Source organism: Microchirus variegatus, assembly GCF_963457635.1.
Source record: "Microchirus variegatus genome assembly, chromosome: 1".
Classification (NCBI taxonomy): Eukaryota; Metazoa; Chordata; class Actinopteri; order Pleuronectiformes; family Soleidae; genus Microchirus; species Microchirus variegatus.
Window position 1 is genome coordinate 42,804,093 of NC_139802.1, and position 20,765 is coordinate 42,824,857.

A 20,765-nucleotide genomic window follows, 5' to 3' on the forward strand; every position below is an offset into this window, starting at 1 on the left:
GGTATTTGTAGCACTGCTCTTTTCCTTTAATAAACAGACCGCTCTAGTTCGACTGTAGGCTAATGCTAACCGGCGATCAACGAGCTAATGCAGCTAACGGAGCTAACTGGTAAACGGCGCCTGGACTCCGGTGTCGCGGCACGTAAACGTGACGTCACGCGCGTCTTTTTTCCGGTCAGTCGTCACGGGAACGCGTCATGCGTTAACCGAGTGCATTATATTTTGTGTTGGTATCAAAATGAAGTACAAATACTTTGTTACTGTACTAAAGCACAAAACTCACGTAGCCGTACTTTACTTTTTTATGTTTATATTTCTAGCAGCTTTCACTCCTCTACATTTCCTCTAACTATCTTTGTTAATAAAATCATCAGAAGAAGAAGAAGAGTTGGTATTATGGTCTGTATTTATACAGATCCTTTCTAGTCTTGATGAAGCTGCTTTTGCTTTTCATCCATTCATCCGTTCACACGCTGAAACATGAGGTGAAGTGTCTTTGCTCAAGGACACACACACACAAAGACCACTTTGAAAAAAAGTACGTTATGTCAGAAAATGACTTTTCATACATTAAATGTCATAAACTTTCAAAGTTTTACTGAAATAATACGATAATAAAAAGTGACTTCTACTGAAGTCATTTAACTGGTCACATACTTGTACTTTTACTCTGAAAGTATCACCTTTAACATACTTAAATATATCTGTAACTCTGTGGAAAATGCCTGAGAGGAACAGGTGTGCAAACCTAAGTGTGTGTGTGTGTGTTTTCCTTATGTTGTGGGGACCTTAATCTGTGTACACAGTCAGATTATGAGGACTTTAAAGGTAAGTAAGTCTCCAATAATTGAATGTAAGTCAATGCAATGTCCTCTCAAGTCATGTAAACCAGTGTGTGTGTGTGTGTGTGTGTGTGAGAGAGAGAGAGTGTTTATTGAGTCTTTCTTGCTGGATTCAGAGCGAGCTGCTGTCCTCTGTGCTGTCACGCTGTCATGTGACGGCATCTGTGTGTGTGTGTGGGGGGGGGGGGGTATGTGTGTGTGTATTTGCTGCCTTTTTGGGACCTTTTTTTCTGTCAGAAACACTGACCTTGTCAGGACCAGTCGTCCTCAATGGAGACCAAAACCTGGTCCTAATGAGGCAGAACGTCATGGATAAGGTTTGAGTTAAGTCTTTGATTAGTGTGTGTGTGCGCGCATGTGTGTGTGTGTGTGTGTGTGTGTGTGTGTGTGTGTGTGTGTGTGTGTGTGTGTGTGTGTGTGTGTGTGTGTGTGTGTGTGTGTGTGTGTGTAGCCAAAAGTAAAGGACGTGTCCTTCATAAATAACGACTTCCTCTTTTGCATGCTTTGTTTTTCTGCTCATTTAACAAGACAATATATGTATATATATAATATATATACATATATATACATAAATGTGTGTGTGTGTGTGTGTGTGTGTGCAGTGATGAAGACGAGTGACGCGTGCTCTCTCTCTCTCTCTCTCTCTATATCAAATGTGACCTGAACATTGATGTGACGTGAATGACAACACTCTGTGTCACAGGCAGGAGGAGTTCATGTGAGATGGATTCATACGCTCACCCTCACCACCTCCTCCTCATCCTCCTCCTCCTCCTCCTGTAAACAGACTGACTGAGTGAGTGAGTGAATGAGGAGGGTTATACTTCAGCTAATAGTCCACAGATTATTCTCACTTATAAAGTGAATATAGGGCAGAAGGAGAGTAAATACATATTTATAAAGAGAGTGTGTGTGTGCGCGCGTGTGTGTGTGTGTGTGTGTGTGTGTGTGTGTGTGTGTGTGTGTGTGTGTGTGTGTGTGTGTGTGTGTGTGTGTGTGTGTGTGTGTGTGTGTGTGTGTGTGTGTGTGTCAGAGAGAGCGCTCTAACCTCATTGTGTCTCAGACTCAAATTTCATCTCGTCACATTTCAGATTCATCGTCCTGCAGCAGGAAAAAAAAACTTTTGCTCATGATCTGAATTTAATGAGGAAATGAGACACACACACACACACACAGACACACACACACACACACACACACACACACACACACTTGTGAATATGAATGTACGTGTTATTTTTTGGAGTGGAGCAGAAACTCTCAGAGTAACTCAGGATACGTGACACGAGGTCAACAATCACCACTCATTCTCTCTGTTCTCTCTCTCTCTCTTTGTCTCTAAAGAGTCAGAACATTTTCAGCGTTAATGTTTGCGATGCTTATATTTCTTATCATTTGCGATGTTTTTATAACTTACAAAGTTCGCAGTGAATATACAACATGTCGTACAACTCACGACATGCAGTAATTCATGTTGACGATGTTTGTATGACGATGATTCATTCTCACTCAAAGTTTGACCCATGATATTTGCCATGTTCGTACAATTTTAAAACTTTTTTAATGTTTATATTGTTCATAATTTTTGCGATGTTTTGTATGATTCGTAATATTATTTGCGATGTTCGTATGAGCCTTTAAGTTTGCAGTGTTGGTGTCATTCATTAAGTTTTGCGATGTTCGGGTATTTCATGACATCTGCGATGTTTGAACAATTCGCAACGTTTTCAATGCTAATTATAACTCATGACGTTTGCAATGTTTGTAGCATTTAAAAAAAAGTACAGCCTACTAGCTACAAATTTGAGAGACAGGTCATATCCACTTGAGACAAAGTCCACAGAAGGACCCGAGACAAAGTCCACACAAGGACCCGAGACAAAGTCCACACAAGGACCTGAGACAAAGGTCACAGAAGGACCTGAGACAAAGGTAAACAGAAGGACCTGAGACAAAGTCCACACAAGGACCTGAGACAAAGTCCACACAAGGACCCGAGACAAAGTCCACACAAGGACCTGAGACAAAGGTAAACAGAAGGACCTGAGACAAAGGTAAACAGAAGGACCTGAGACAAAGGTAAACAGAAGGACCTGAGACAAAGGTAAACAGAAGGACCTGAGACAAAGGTAAACAGAAGGACCTGAGACAAAGTCCACACAAGGACCTGAGACAAAGTCCACACAAGGACCCGAGACAAAGTCCACACAAGGACCTGAGACAAAGGTAAACAGAAGGACCTGAGACAAAGGTAAACAGAAGGACCTGAGACAAAGTCCACACAAGGACCCGAGACAAAGTCCACACAAGGACCCGAGACAAAGTCCACACAAGGACCTGAGACAAAGGTAAACAGAAGGACCTGAGACAAAGGTAAACAGAAGGACCTGAGACAAAGTCCACACAAGGACCTGAGACAAAGTCCACACAAGGACCCGAAACAAAGTCCACACAAGGACCTGAGACAAAGTCCACACAAGGACCTGAGACAAAGTCCACACAAGGACCCGAGACAAAGTCCACACAAGGACCCGAGACAAAGTCCACACAAGGACCTGAGACAAAGGTAAACAGAAGGACCTGAGACAAAGGTAAACAGAAGGACCTGAGACAAAGTCCACACAAGGACCTGAGACAAAGTCCACACAAGGACCTGAGACAAAGGTCACAGAAGGACCTGAGACAAAGGTAAACAGAAGGACCTGAGACAAAGTCCACACAAGGACCTGAGACAAAGGTCACAGATGACCTGAGACAAAGTCCACAGATGACCTGAGATAAAGTCCACAGAAGACTCTGAGACAAAGGTCACAGATAGACAACCTGAGACAAAGTCCACAGAAGGACAACCTAAGACAAAGGTCACATCAAACACTGCGGTGATTCAGCGTTTTTACTGCTCCTCTGATGACTCAGCAGATAATTTACCGATCAGATTTCTGTGACTCTGTAATTCTTCAAACACCTGAGGGACATTTATGGTTAATTATAACATGTTTTATGATAAGCTTTTGTTTTATGATTCAAAGACAGAAACACCGTCTGATGAAGAGCTGTATATCACGTCTACATCTCTGTGAGGAAAAGTAACAGCAGAGGAACGTTCAAGAAAGAAAGAAAGTCAAGTTAAAGGGACAGTTCACTTTAATCGGACTATGAATCATATTATCCGGGTATGTTAGTCTGACTTAGACTACCTTGTTTACCGAATAATCGTCTTAGTCCGACTAAAACCTGACTTTTAACTTTGACTTTGAGTTAAAACGAGCTGCTGGACGTCCTCCTTTGTTGTCTTTCATGTGATACGACATCACCATGATACGCGGCCATCGTGGCACAGCCACAAACTCCGCCCACCAAAGTAAATATGTAAATAACACGTCTAAAACACCTTATATGGACGTCCTGCGGGTGTCTGTGTTTATAGGTCACATATTCAGGCCTTTTCACGTCATTTTATGTCACATTTGCGTTCTGAGTAACTTCACTGTGTTGAGCGACGTCAACAGACCAAAGAATGATGAGGTCATACTGTTCTCTCTCACACACACACACACACAGTGTGACTGTACTCGTACAGTGTGTACACACACACTCATTCAAAGTGTGTGACGCAGACGCACCAGAGGCCGCCGCCGCCGCCGCCACCGCCAATCGTATCTTATTTTTTTTTAATTACTTGAACGTTCCCCGTCTCCCACGACTGATTTAATTCAACAGTGCTTGGAATTCCTGATCTGCAATCTGTTCTCATTACACACACACACACACACACACGCACACGCACACACACACCTCCCTCAGGTGAACGGTGTAATTGCTACGGTTTAACTGGCGCCGTGTTTGATCTGAACGCTGGTCGTCTGAAGCCGTTCGCTGCTGAAAGAGATGAAGGCGTCTCCAGAGGAACTGTGTGTGTGTGTGCGTGTGTGCGTGCGTGCGTGTGTGTGTGTGTGCGTGCGTGTGTGTGTTCAGTCTTTTTTTTTTTCTTTCTTTTTTAAGTAATTGAATTACAGCGGCGCTGGAGGAACTTGAGGCTAAAACATACAAATCACTTCAATCTAAAGCCAATTCCTTCCTGTTTAACCTCCGCGTGTATTACACCAGACGCGCAAGCAGCCATTTTTTTTTTTCTTTTTTTTTTTCCCCCCGCCGACGCTTATTAGATCCTCATCTCAGGAGGAAGCGGACCGGTGCGACGAAGCCGACGAAGAGGATTTAAAAAGACGAGTCATTGATCTGCGATTGAATACGTGAAAAGAGATGGAACCAGGAAGTCCATTAACAAAATCTCACTAATGAGCCAGATGTTCAGGGTGTGTTTTCACTTTTCCACAGCTTCAGAGTCGTCAAACTCTCACTAATGGACAACTTAATTGGATTAATTTGATATTTTCCACACATTTCCCCACACAGTGTTGGTCTAAACCCTTTCGTACAAAAGTCATATTTACACCCTACCGTTTCCACGGAAACCAAGAATCTGTCTATTGACCTCGGCAGTGACGAGAGTTCCAGTTTCCTTCAGAACTTCTTCAAAGTCAGCCTTATGTTAGCATTGTCGCTAACCCATCCAGCTAACTTACTCCATTTAAATCAACACAGAGAGATAAGGACGACAGCCCCGTGATGCGTTCACTGTCTCTTTTTTTATAGAGGACGCCGTTCTATAGATTATAATCGTATAAACCAGAGGTCTCAAACCCGTGGTCCGCGGGCCCTCAAGTGGACCCTCCAGTCTATCTCATGTGCCCGTGTTGAGACCATTGGTATCAGCCATGGGGAGTGAGGACATTTTGGTTGGTTCACACATCTTTAAAGGGGTTTTTGGAGGGTTTAAGGGCCAAGGCAGGGGTGTCAAACTCACATCAGGGCCACACCAGCGTAATGGTTACCCTCAAAGGGTCAAATGTAACCGTCATACAGAATAAATGTAACCAAATGTAACGCAAAATAAAGGTAACTACTCTGCTAAATATTGCTAAATAACTTTCTGTATTTATTACTTATTCAATTTCACTCGTCGCATGATGCGTATACCATGATACACTGCGATCTGGCGGCGGTGCCGTCACTTTGCGGGTAACACAGTCGCCGTGCATTGTGGGAAATGTAGTTTATTGTCAACGCACGTCTTATAGCAGCATAAAGCTGTTTTAACACAGATTTTTAAGACCGATTAATCACTCGCGGGGCCACATAAAATGACGCGGCGGGCCACATCTGGCCCCCGGGCCTCGAGTTTGACACATGTGGGCTAAGGGTTAAGGGTTAGGCACTTAGTTGTGGGTCTGTCTTTGTCTGTCTTTGTCTGTCTTTGTCTCACCTGTCGACATGTTCAGCCGCCTGCTGAGTCAGTGTGTGACTTTGTGTCCCGATTTAACGTCTCATCACTTATGTCGCTGTTAATTGTCCCCCCACTGTGTGTGTGTGTGTGTGTGTGTGTGCGTGCGTGTGTGCGTAGAACATATAAACGTAATGTCTTCACTGCATTATTGTCTGACCACAGAATTGAAAGATGAATACATAAATATATGATATTCGACGTCATAAATGATGTCATAAAGGCCTGTTTCTGTAGTCTGAGGTATTTACAGGTGTGTGTGCCTGTCTCATGTGTGTGTGTGTGTGTGTGTGTGTTCCCAGCAGACGCCACATGACATAGAGCCAAACTCCACCTGAGACATTTTCAAGGACAGTTAGAGGAGCTGTGTGTGACTCAGAGGATGAGACACGACCTGTGTCTCTGTCCCGCATCTTCTTTCATCTACAGCCAATGACATCACTCAGTGTGTGTGTGTGTGTGTGTGTGTGTGTGTGTGTGTGTGTGTGTGTGTGTGTGTGTGTGTATTCGTCATCTCTTTAGGACCTTTAGGATCTTTCTGACCTTGTCAGGACCAGTCGTCCTGGTGGAGACCAAAACCTGGTCCTAACCAGGCAGAACTCTAAGGCTAGAGTTAGGCATTAACTGGTTATGGTTAAGGGTTAGGAAGGTTAAGACGAGTTAGGCTGTGTGTGTTCCAGGTCCCCATAACGTTGGTGAAGACATGATGTATGGTTAGGATGAGGCTAGAGTCCGGTAGATTAGGCCAGTACTAGTTATGATTAATTAGGGTTAGGCCAGTACTAGTTTTTATTATTTAAGATTAGGTCAGTACTAGTTTTTATTATTTAAGATTAGGCCAGTACTAGTTTTTATTATTTAAGATTAGGCCAGTACTAGTTATAATGAGTTAGGGTTAGGCCAGTACTAGTTATGATCAGTTAGAGTTAGGCCAGTACTAGTTATGATTAGTTAGGGTTAGGTCAGTACTAGTTTTTATTATTTAAGATTAGGCCAGTACTAGTTATGATCAGTTAGAGTTAGGCCAGTACTAGTTATGATCAGTTAGAGTTAGGCCAGTACTAGTTATGATTAGTTAGGGTTAGGCCAGTACTAGTTATGATCAGTTAGAGTTAGGCCAGTACTAGTTATGATCAGTTAGAGTTAGGCCAGTACTAGTTATGATTAGTTAGGGTTAGGTCAGTACTAGTTTTTATTATTTAAGATTAGGCCAGTACTAGTTATGATCAGTTAGAGTTAGGCCAGTACTAGTTATGATCAGTTAGAGTTAGGCCAGTACTAGTTATGATCAGTTGGAGTTAGGCCAGTACTAGTTATGATCAGTTAGAGTTAGGCCAGTACTAGTTATCATGAGTTAGGGTTAGGTCAGTACTAGTTATGATTAGTTAGGGTTACGCCAGTATGAGTTATTAGTTCGGGTTAGGCCGTACTAGTTATTATTATTTAAGATTAGGCCAGTACTAGTTATAATGAGTTAGGGTTAGGCCAGTACTAGTTATGATTAGTTAGGGTTACGCCAGTATGAGTTATTAGTTCGGGTTAGGCCGTACTAGTTATTATTATTTAAGATTAGGCCAGTACTAGTTATAATGAGTTAAGGTTAGGCCAGTACTAGTTATGATCAGTTAGATTTAGGCCAGTACTTGTTATGATCAATTAGGGTTAGGCTAGTACTTGTTATGATCAATTAGGGTTAGGCCAGTACTAGTTATGATTAGTTAGGCTTAGGCCAGTACTAGTTTTAATTATTTAGGATTTAGGATTATTTAGGATAAACTAAATGTCTCTCATCGACCATTGACAGGACATTTAAGACAACACACTGAGACAATGCTTCCAATTATTATGCATCTGAACGGTCGCCATGGCAACACATCAACGGGGGCCATGAGGCCCATCCACAGTGAATGCTGCTGAAGTGCTCTTGAGCTCAAACAGTAAGTCACACACACACACACACACTCGTGAAGTCTCTTAGACAGAATCTGTGCCATCGTAAACCTCGGGCTCAGATCACAGAGACAAAGACAAAGATCTGGTCTCTCTCTTCTATCTCTGCAGCAGAGCAGCTCCACAGCTGAAGAAGAAGAAGAAGAAGAAGAAGAAGAAGAAGAAGAAGAAGAAGAAGAAGAAGAAGAAGAAGAAGAAGTCTGCGTTTACTCTGAAATTAACACAATGCATCTTTTCAGAAACTCAATTTGAACTCAATTAAAGCTCCTCTCCTCTGTCGGTCACGCCTTTGTTGCTGTAATCGTCAGCCTCTGCTTCTCAGACGCTCGGCTCTTTGAACGTGGAGCTCAAACCTTCAGCAGAGACAGAGACGCTTTTTAATTCACACACACACACACACACACACACACACTTACCTGCCTCTGTGTGTGTGTGTGCGTGCGTGTTCATGTATTTATACTTCTGTGAGGTCCAGGAAACATGGAGATATTTTGTTATGAAGCTTTTTCAGGGTTAAAACAACAGAAATGAGACCATGTTACTTTACCCGTGGACAAGTGGAAGGGAATCAGGCTCTGTAACCAGAGGGTTGCCGGTTTAAAAATCAAGGACTGGGCTGCCCCTGAGCAAGGCACCCAACCAGCCACCGTTAGCTGCTCCACTGACGCAGCTAAGTGTCAAATTCACCATCTACGACTGTACGCGTGCAAATAAAACTGATTCCATGAGGCTACATTTGGTCTGGAATCAGACATTTCTGAACCATTTTACCAAAAATAAATGTGGTCCAGGACCAATGAGTTTGTCAGGGATTGAGTGTTTGATGTCTACATCAGTCAAAAGTGTCTTAAAACGTCTTCAGTCAGAAACACAAACCCCACGTTTGCTGCCGTAAGCTAACAACAATAATGTAAAAGTCTGTTCATAATGAGCGTGCGTCATTTAAATGTGCAGAATTATTACTGCTGCTTCTTCCTCTTCTTTGATACGCACGTCGTTATTTTACAGACGTTTACTCTCCAAAACCAGGCTGTCGCCACGGCAACAGCAGTGTTTTTATTTGTATTTTTTCAAACCAAACATTTAGCGTCGTACATCTAGCAACAGAATCTATTTGAATAATAGATTCAGTATTTTTTTTTTTCAGAATAAAAGCTCGGAGAACAATACGAGTTCTTTTTGGGCATTTTTTTGTGAAGATAAGATTATTTGAATAATCAGATTGTTGACGACCATCCAATAGATTATGAAGCAAATTCAGAATAAATGTAAATGTTTTGTCAATAGTGATAATTCAGTACTAATTCAGTACTGACACACACACACACACACACACACACACACACACACAGTCATGTAACTGTCACATCCAAACATCCTTAAATCAAAATATTTCATTGTATAGTTGAATATCCTGCTGATATAATTAAATAAGCGCACACACACACACACACACACACACACACACACACACACACACACACACACACACACACACACACACACACACACACACACACACACACACACACACACACACACACACACACACACACACACACACACACACACACACACACACACACACACACACACACTTGCAGAGGAAAGTGAGAGTATGCAAATCACAGTGCTAATGAATTTCTGAATTCCAGCCTTGGCTCCTGTGATGGTAATGAGCTTATTTTGGCATGAGCTCATAAAGGGAGAGGAAATGAACATCATACACACACACACACACACACACACACACACACACATTCTCTCTCTCTCTCACACACACACACACACACACACACACGTGGTGATCTAAGCCAAACACAATCTCCTGCTGACAGCAGCTCATCATCACACCTTCCTCCATCTTCTTCCTCTCGCTCTTCAGCTGTCGTGTTTTCAACCTGCTTCTCCAACTGATGTCACCTACGTCAACCTGTTAGCGAACACACACACACACACACACACACACACACACACACACACACACACACACACACACCACACACACAGGTTTGTGCACCTATTCTATTCAGGGCTCGGCAGCGACTTCCATTCATTTTCAAACGATTCAAATATTAGCCTTAAACTCAACCAGGTTCCTCAGACATGAGGTTCTGCCTCATTAGGACCTGGTTTTGGTCTCCATGAGGACGACTGGTCCTGAGAAGGTCAGCGGTGATGATAGAAAAAATGTCCAACAGAGGCATCAAATACAAGAACACACACACATTCTCACTCATTCCCTCACCGATGAACCTGAACCTTCTCAACTCAAGGCCTAAAGGACCAAAGCTGGAGGCCATCTTCACAAACATAGATATGAAATGAAGTAGAATCCAAATCTGATGTGAGAGAACCCGTGTTTCCTGTTTTCTGGAGTATAATAGTATATGGGAGAGCTGGCAAACCTGTGGAATTGGAAATGTATGTTTGAAAGGTAACAAAGAGCATGAGAACATCAGCCTAGGAGTCTGTTATTGGATTAAATCAGTGTCACGGCTGGATTAACTCAAAGAGTGTTGGTCGTGATTATTACTGATGTACACGCGTCTGCGTCGTGAAGACAAAACTTCCTCCAAACTCAAATGGACGTCACCTCTGGGACTCCTGCATTTTCTTGAATGTCCATTAGGGGGCGACTCCACTATTTCATACGACTTTGTGGAGTTATTGTCCCATTTAGAGTCAGTATAGACCAGAAACTAGGATATGATTTAGGACGGGGCTATTAAACATGCCTCTGGGGCTGGATAATCTGCAAAAACTCAACTTTATGCTGACGATATTAGCACTTTTTATATATATCCATATTTATTCACGTAAGAAAAGTCTCCAGCTCCATCCTCCAACTTAAATATGTCCCTGGGGCTGGATTACATGTCTCTGGAGCTAGATTCCATGTCTTTGGGGCTGGAAAAACTGCAAAAAGTCATCTTTATGCTGACGATGTTCATGGTTTTTATTTACATATCCATGTTATCCAGGTAAGAGAAGTCTCCAGCTCCACCCTTTTACATAAACTTGTCTCTGGGGCTGGATTAAGTGTCTACTGGGCTGGATAAACTACAAAAACTCAACTTCATGCTGACGATATTAACAATTTTTATATAGCTCTTATTTATCCAGGTAAAAAACTCCAGCTCCATCCTCTTATGTAAAAATGTCTCTAGGGCTGGATTAAGTGTCTCAGGGGCTGGATTACGTGTCTCTAGGGCTGGATTACGTGTCTCTGGGGCTGTACAAACTGCAAAAACTCAATCTTATGCTGATGATATTAGCAATTTTTATATATATTCTTTATTTATCCAGGTAAGAAAAGACGCCAGCTCCACTCTCTTATGTAAACATGTCTCTAGGGCTGGATTAAGTGTCTCTAGGGCTGGATTACGTGTCTCTAAGTGTCTCTAGGGCTGGATTAAGTGTCTCTGGGGCTGTACAAACTGCAAAAACTCAATCTCATGCTGACGATGTTAAAAGAGCATGAGAACATCGGCCTAGGAGGTGAAGACCTGGAGCGACAAATAACATGATGTCAGTTACGGGCTTTAAAATGTCTGGTTACGGGGAAAAACAGGGGCAGAGTTTTCTAGGATTCGGCTTAAACTCTGTCGGACGCCTGCAGGGTTCCAACAGTAAAGTTCTCTTTAGTTCTATACGAGCCGCGTGTCAGCGGATTCTCTTTCGTAACCCTAAAACCAGGTCTTAATCCCCCCCAAAAAGAGCCCATTAAAGTTGTGAGGAGCAGACAAAAATGTCCTCATGTGCTATGGTTGAGTTGTTGGTCCTCACAAAGATACACATACAAGAACGCACACACACACACCTCCATCACTACGTCATGATTTAATTTTCTCTGACTCATTTTGGTTTATAAAAACGTCCCAAAAAATGTCTTCTTTTTTTTAACGCTACAAATGAGCTTAAGAGCTTATTCCTGGTACAGACACTGTTAATCTGAAAAGGTCTGAATGTTCGACGACGACTTCCGCACGTTAACCATAATATACGACTGTGGTCGTCTCGTCTCTCAGCGTCCGTCTCTGTCCGTCTCACTTCACTTTTTTGTTTGTCTCCCGTCGGCGCCACAAACAGACGACGCCCCCTCATCATCACACACACACACACCACAGTGTTTTACTGCGGCGTTTGTGTCGCTTACGTTGTAAATAAAGACGCCGCGCGCGCTGCGAAACAAGGCGACGGGTCATAAACGCGGCGTTAGCAAGCTGCTAGTTCATCGTCTGAATTAGAAAAAACAAACAGAGGTGAATGAACGGCAGCTGTAATGTCACGCAATTAAAAAAATAAACATCAACGTCGTCGATGAGAGCCGCGGGGACGCGACGGAGAGAGTTGACAACATCTGTTATTGGATTAAATCTGTGTCACGGCTGGATTAACTCAAAGAGTGAAGGTCGTGATTATTACTGATGTAAACAAACACAAAACTTAACCTCAACTCAAATGAACGTCACCTCTGGGTCCTGAAAGTCAAACCTGTATTCTCTTGAATGTCCATCAGGGGGCGACTCCACTTTATGGTCTCAATGACTCGTTTCAGGTCTTCTTCAAAACATCATGACGTCCATTTTTGAATTAGTGTGCCCTTTAGTCAGTATAGACCAGAAACTAGGATATGATTTAGTGCAGGGCTATTAAACGTGTCTGGAGCTGGATTACGTGTCTCTGGGGCTGGATTACGTGTCTCTGGGGCTGGATTACGTGTCTTTGGGGCTGGAAAAACTGCAACAAGTCAACTTTATGCTGACAATGTTCATGGGTTTTATATACATATCCATTTTATCCAGGTAAGAAAAGTCTCCAACTCTACCCTTTTACGTAAACTTGTCTCTGGGGCTGGATTATATGTCTCTGCAGCTGGATTATGTGTCTCTGGGGCTGTACAAACTGCAAAAACTCAATCTCATGCTGATGATATTAGCCATTTTTACATATATATCCTTCATGTATCCAGGTAAGAAAAGTCTCCAGCTCCACCCTCTTATGTAGACGTGTCTCTGGGGCTGGATTAAATGTCTCTAGGGCTGGATTAAGTGTCTCTGGGGCTGTACAAACTGCAAAAACTCAATCTTATGCTGACGATTTTTGTCCAGGTATGAAAAGTCTCCAGCTCCACCCGCTTATGTAAATATGTCGCTGGGGCTGGATTACGTGTCTCTGGGGCTGGATTACGTGTCTCTGGGGCTGGATTACGTGTCTCTGGGGCTGGATTACGTGTCTCTAAGTGTCTCTAGGGCTGTACAAACTGTAAAAACTCAATGTTATGCTGACGATGTTAGCATATATCCTTTATTTATCCAGGTATGAAAAGTCTCCAGCTCCACCCTCTTATGAAAACATGTCTATGAGTCTGGATTACATGTCTCTGGGGCTGGATTAAGATGATTGGAGACCAACAGCTCAGTGCCACCACTGGACAAGGACGGCTGCACACAGCTCTGCAGCACAGTGTTTTATGTTTTCACAAACAAACAAACAGCATAAAACGAGAAACTTCGGCTCATTTAAAAACTTTAGTGGGACGCGTTCTTTACGACAGCGAGTGCAGGAAAAGAAGAAAAGGTGGAGAAAAACAAAAAGCAGGCACTTTCTTTCACTTTGCTTTTCATCTACATGCCGCTGTTTACGTCTCAACTAAAACATAAAAGCCTCTTGGATATTTTCTGCAGCGTCTGAGGCTCCAGCGTTTGTGGAAAAAGGTGCAAATTTAAATTTAAGTGGCTGGAGAGTAAACCAAGTTTGGTGTTAAGTTCAGTGTTTTTTCCCTTTAACTTTCACAGTTGTATTCGTCTGCAACTGTCTGTTCTGCTCAAACCAACAATAACACTCTCTTTTTTTGTATTGCAGATTAAATATAATCTAAAAATATGTAAATGATGTTGAGTTGGATATGTAAATTGTTTCATTTTGTGTGCTAATGACTTTTTCTTTTGTCTGTTTTGTTAGAAATAAACACATACTTCCTCTATCGGTGTACGCCGGGCACGTTAATGACGTTATGGCGTCAACGTTAACGCAAATTAACGCGTGACGCGTTTCCATGACGACTGACCGGAGAAAGACGTCATGTTTACGTGACGCTAAACTTTAAAAACAGAGGCACACATACGCAGTACACGGTTACGCTAGTTATTTGTAGCGCTGCTCTTTTTTCGTTTAATAAACAGACCGCTCCAGTTCGACTGTAGGCTAACGCTAACGGCGCTAAAGGAGCTAACCCAGCTAACGGAGCTAACTGGTAAACGACGCCTGGACTCCGGTGCCGCGGCACGTAAACGTGACGTCACGCATGTCTTTTTCCGGTCAGTCGTCATGGAAACGTGTCACGTGTTTACGTGCGCTAACGTTCACGCCGTTAATAATTTAAGACTTTTCATGTAAGATACTTGTACTTTTACTCTAAAAGAACCCCTTTAAAGGCACGGGTACCCTATTTATTTGTAGCGCTGCTCTTTTTTTGTTTAATAAACAGCCCACTCCAGTTCGACTGTAGGTTAACGCTAACGGCGCTAAAGGAGCTAACGCAGCTAATGGAGCAAACTGGTAAATGGCGCCGGACTCCGGTGCCGTGGCACATAAACGTGACGTCATGCATGTCTTTTACCGGTCGGTTGTCATGGAAACGCGCCACGCCGTTAACGTGCGATTACGTTCACGCCGTTAACGCTAATAATTTAAGACTTTTCAGGTAAAATACTTGTACTTTTACTCTAAAAGAACCCCTTTAAAGGTACTTTACACACATGTTTTTCTATATAAACCACTATGAAGGCGACACAAGGCCACGTCACGTCACATGTAGTTGCCAGCCTTCATGATATCATATTTCGGTTTGTTTGTTTGTTTTTGGCGGTTACTTTGACAAACACAACCAGATCTGGTTCCTGAGTTGTTTAAAATATAAAGTGCATGACTGTGACTGTTCTCCACGTTCTCCATCTCCAAAGACCAACGCCAAACCCAGACAAAAGGCTGCATGTATATTTATTTTTGCGCCTATGCGAGCAGCAGCACATAGGAGTGTATATATATATATGTATGTATATATATATATATATGTATGCAGCGAGTTAGGACGTGGCACCTTGAGAAAATAAGAATACAGTGCACATCAGAAGTGACTGCGGGAGTGAGTGGGGGTAGAAGTGCCTATTATGAGCCATTACAGACAATTTGAAGTCATTATGAGCACTGCTCGCCGTAAATGGGTATCATTGTGCGAAATGCTCTGGCATCTTACAAGACCTGTCCAACTGTCAGAAGTAAGGGAGGGAGAGGGGGGGGGGGGAGATGACGAAGAAAAAGTTAGACGGGAGAGAAAAGAAAGAGAAAAGAAAGAGAGGCACAGAGATTTAAAAGCCGTGTTATTATCGTCAATAGCCGCCCTGGATGGGTTTATTGTCTAACTGATCAATCTGAGATAAGAGTTGTGCTCGGGTCAATCTCCCACTCTCTCTCTCTCTCTCTCTCTCTCTCACACACACACACATATATATATATATATATATACACACATATATACACACACAAAGCCAAAAAAAAAAAAAAAAGTATGAGGAATAGTTCCAAACAAAGTGGCTGCAAACTGTACAGGGAAAGAAAGAAAAATCACTTTTCTCGGTTTGTGGAGGGTTTAATAGCGTCTGGAGGACAGATGAGGCCTCCTTACTGTGTCGTAGAGCAAGATTATAATTCTATCACAATATCCCAGTGACACAAATGCACAGGAGGAAAAATAAATAGGTGTAATTGCATATTTTTCTAGTGTGCATCGTATTCGATTATTACCGGCAACCGGTCGTCACGTCATCTGTAAGAATCCCGAAAGTCTCGAGATATTTGCGTTTTTGGCCAGCGTCGGGTTAGGATTTTGCATTTAACGGATACGATAAATCAATCACATGTCGGGAAACAATCCAAAAATCATGCAAATCACGGACCGCTCCAGTTCGACTGTAGGCTAACGCTAACGGCGCTAAAGGAGCTAACGCAGCTAACAGAGCTAACTGGTAAACGGCGCCTGGACTCCGGTGCCGCGGCACGTTAACATGACGTCACGCATGTCTTTTTCCGGTCAGTCGTCATGGAAACGCGTCACGCGTTAACGTGCGCTAACATTCACGCCGTTAGCGCTAAGAATTTAAGACTTTTCAGGTAAGATACTTGTACTTTTACTCTAAAAGAGCCCCTTTAAAGGTACTTTATACACATGTTTTTCTGTATAAACCACTATGAAGACAACACAAGGCCATGTCATGTCACGTCACGACTCTGGTGCCGTGGCACGTAAACATGATGTCACGCATGTCTTTTTCGTCATGGAAACGCGTCACGCGTTAACTGGCGCTAACGTTCACGCTGTTCCATATTTTTCTAGTGTGCATCGTATTCAATTATTATTGACTTCTTGCTCCACCTTGTGGCGAACGTCAGTCAACCGCAAAGCGGTCGTCACGTCATCTATAAGAATCCCGAAAAGTCTCGAGATATTTGCGTTTTTGGCCAGCGTCGGGTTAAGATTTTGCATTTAACGGATACGATAAATCAATCACATATCGGGAAACAATCCAAAAATCATGCAAATCACATGTAAATAACGCAATTAGCAACAGCGTTTTAGCCGAGACACGTTGTGGGCTGTTAATATTTGTTACTTGGTATTACAAATCTGACATCATATCTATTGAAAAAGACCTGAAACTTGTGAATTTTCCACTTCAGCTGTGGCTATACAAATCGTCTTCCTTCCAGGTCGGCTTCATTCAGCAGAACCTGAAGACAACATCCAGTCTTTATACACAAATCCACGTCTCGTTCCTGAAGGGATTCCCTGGCATTCTTAGCGGAGATGCTGCTTTAAGTAAAGTGGGGCAAACAAATCACTTTCAACATTACGCCCGAGGCTCAGGAGACACAAAAACTCACCGTGTGTTTCTCTGCTTTCTGTTTTTCTGTGTGTGTGTTGTGGTTTTTTTTCTACCTCTGCCCCAGATACCTGAGTTACAGCTCAGAGGAAAACACCTCTGCTTGTCGTGATCCATTATTCGCCGCCGATCGATTCCTTTATTTGCCTCGAACCGGAGGATCAAAGCTAACGCGCGAGAGGCGAGTCGTCCGCGAATTAGAGAGATAAAATGATTCAACTGGACGAGGGAGCGACTCTCTGCGGATTTGCCCGCCGGCTTACATCTGATGACTCAGTACGCAGAGCAAACATAATATTTACTGTTAATGAGGCCGCTTCCACACGCACAGAGCGGCTTCCTGGCTAATGTTAGCGTCCGTGCTGCGGGGAAACCGTGACCCGGGCGATTGATTTGGCCCCGGAGAGGCGGCAGGTAAACACCATCGCTCAGAGATAAAGTAGACTCTAAATTGGTCGAGCTCCCACTGCGTCGCTAAAAGAAGGAAAAAGGCGCGCTCGCAAAAAGCCGCGTCGCTACCACAGGCGCCACATGATGTGTTTCGGGGCTCGTTACCGCGGTGACGGAGTCGCGCGGACTCGCCGCGGTCGTCGTCGCAGCGTTTGAACTAACTGGACGAATCCTGTCGGATAAACGGCACCGGAGCTGCACTTAAAAGTTGTCTCTCTTTGTGTTCGTCACATAATAAAAAAAAAAAAAAGTTCAGTTTTTTTTTTCCCTTTGCTCTCAGCAAAAAAGAGGACAGATTTGTGTCTTCGGGCTCCGCAGAGAGGATTAAATCAGTAAACTATGGGAGAGGACACCTCCGGGCCACTGGGTTGGGCATCGTTCATCCACTTTGATGGAGGCAGCAGCAGCAGCAGCAGCAGCTCTATTTCTTTCTTTTGTCTAAGTAACAACCACGTAATATATTTGGTCAACTCAGAGGCCGTAAGGACTTGGAGCTTCTGAGCTAACTACGGTGAAACAAAGTGTGAGCAACAACTTCAAACACACACACTGGTTTCCAGTGGTCAACTTTCTCTTCTTCTTCTAGGGTTTCTTAAACTTTGGGACTGTTACAGACTTACAGAAGTTCTCTGCACTTTGGTTTGTCTGTACACTCTTAGAAATAAGGGTTCCAAAACGGTTCTTCTACAAGAGTTGAGGTTCTACCTGGAACCATTTGCTTCTGAAAAGCCCTTTCCCGAAGAAAGGGGTTTTCAGGGAAAGGGTTCTTGGTAACACTAATGGTTCCAGTAAGAACCATTTCGATCCAGAGAACCCTTTAAAACCCCTTTCCTGATAAAGGGTTTAAAAGGGTTCTTGGTGGAATCCTCCAAAAGGGTTCCAGGTGGAACCTTTATAAAAAGGGTTCTCCTTCACGCTTAGAAATAAGGGTTCCAAAAGGATCCTTCTACAAGAGTTGAGGTTCTACCTGGAACCATTTGCTTCTGAAGAACCCTTTCCCCGAAGAAAGGGTTTTTCAAGGGTTCTTGGTAACACTCATGGTTCCAGCAAGAACCATTTTGATCCAGAGAACCCTTTAAAACCCCTTTCCTGAATAAAGGGTTTTAAAGGGGTTCTTGGTGGAACCCTCCAAAAGGGTTCCAGGTGGAACCTTTATAAAAAGGGTTCTCCTACACTCTTAGAAATAAGGGTTCCAAAAGGGTTCTTCTACAAGAGTTGAGGTTCTACCTGGAACCATTTGCTTCTGAAAAACCCTTTCCCCGAAGAAAGGGTTTTTCAAGGGTTCTTGGTAACACTGATAGTTCCAGCAAGAACCATTTTGATCCAGAGAACCCTTTAAAACCCCTTTCCTGAATAAAGGGTTTTAAAGGGGTTCTTGGTGGAACCCTCCAAAAGGGTTCCAGGTGGAACCCTTTATAAAAAGGTCGAACGATCTGCATTGTTCAATTGAACAACTCTATAGACTGGTATTAGCCTCAGAGGTCGATAAATATCTGGTTCTAAGCAGAAGAAACGTCTTCAACTCAACTCAAGCTAACGCCCACAGCTAACTCCTGAAGAACTCTATAGACGACCGTTTATGAAGCCAGTGTTTTTTCCCGAATTCGTCTTCCTGTGACGTTATCTTCAAAGTCCTTTAATAGTCTCAGTGGACACCGGTGCAGGAAAGGGTTTAACGTAGCATAAGTTAGCTTGAACCTAGCTAAAAAAAAACTGTCCTCCTGAGATAACGATCACCAAAACAAAGCACCTGTTAGCTCCACCAAAGAAGAAATCACAGTAATAACCTGCAGCGAACATCTACAGGTGCTACATTCAAAACATTTTGAAATAAGGAGCTTCATCAGCCACTCACTGGCTGAAATGGTCTCATGTGTAAAAACTCTCATAGTCCAGCTTTAACTGTTTAAAATACAGCTGGTGCTTCCTGTTGTGTTACACACACACACACACACACACACACACACACACACACACACACGCCTGATCATTTAGCCGAGCAGGTCTCTCTGTGTAAACCAGCAGTAATTATCAACATCAGAGTGGCACATTAATGATGCAGCTGCTGCCTCCTCGCAGGTATTTCTGGGGTAAATAAGGTGGAGGCGAGGAAGAGTCCCCGTCACCTGAAGTGAAAATGTCACCTGCTATTTGTTCCCGAACAATTACCTACAGGGTCTATTATCAGAGGTGACGGATTAACCGGCTTCTTTATCTGCGGGGCCGCGCTGCAGACGGCGGCAGCGGCGGCGGCGGCGTAGTAGCCTCCGGCCACGAACCGTGAATAATATGAGAATTTAGAGGAGAAGCCTGAAGGAGGAGCGGCAGCGACAAACAAAAACAAACAGATGTTAATACCACAGAGGAGAGAGAGAGAGAGTCTCTGACTGCACTCGCCAAAACGCTAAACTCACTTTAGCGTCGCAGAAATGATGTTCTCATTACGGCTGAAGCGCGGTGACGGGATTACGTTCTTCACCGAGTCAGTGGGACGACGTTTCGATGTCAAGTCTGAGTTTGAAAATGCCATTTTTTCACTTGAGGCTGCAGTACTTCCTCCACAGCTGATGGGGGCAGTAAACACGCCTACACGTGTCCTTGTGTGTCCTTATATGGTAAAGACGGACATCCACAAATCCGCCCTCTGAAGCTCATAATTCATTATTTGACCCATGATATGTCAGCAGAATGGTTTTACCCGATGTGCGAAGCTAAAGAAGCTAAAATCAGAGCAGCACTGACTCAGACTGATCCAGAGATTGATTCAGTTACTGATATTTAATCTCGTCTTTATTAACCACTGCCTCTGTGAGTTAATAAGAACGGCAGCGAGAGCTGGGCTAAAGTAGGATTTGACGATTTATTTAATTTGAGGCAGACACTGAAGAGGTGAGGATTGATTTGAAAAAAAAGCAAGCACTCAGTACTTTATATTAAGTTTTACTAAATACAAAATGTAGTAAAGCAGCTAAAAGACAGTCAATCAAATCACATTTGTTTCTTTTTAACCAATGAAGTCACTTTGGTGTTTGAGATTTGAATAATTTTCCTGGTATTGGCACTGACCGATACCAGGGACATCACTTTTTTATCCAAAATTCAGATTCAGATTCAGATGTTAAAATGTGAACCTTAAAGGTGCATTATGTAATAAATAATAAAAAGCAACTGGCCATAAAATCCTCCTAATATGTCACAGAGACTCAGGAATAATGTTCATATAACAAACTGAAC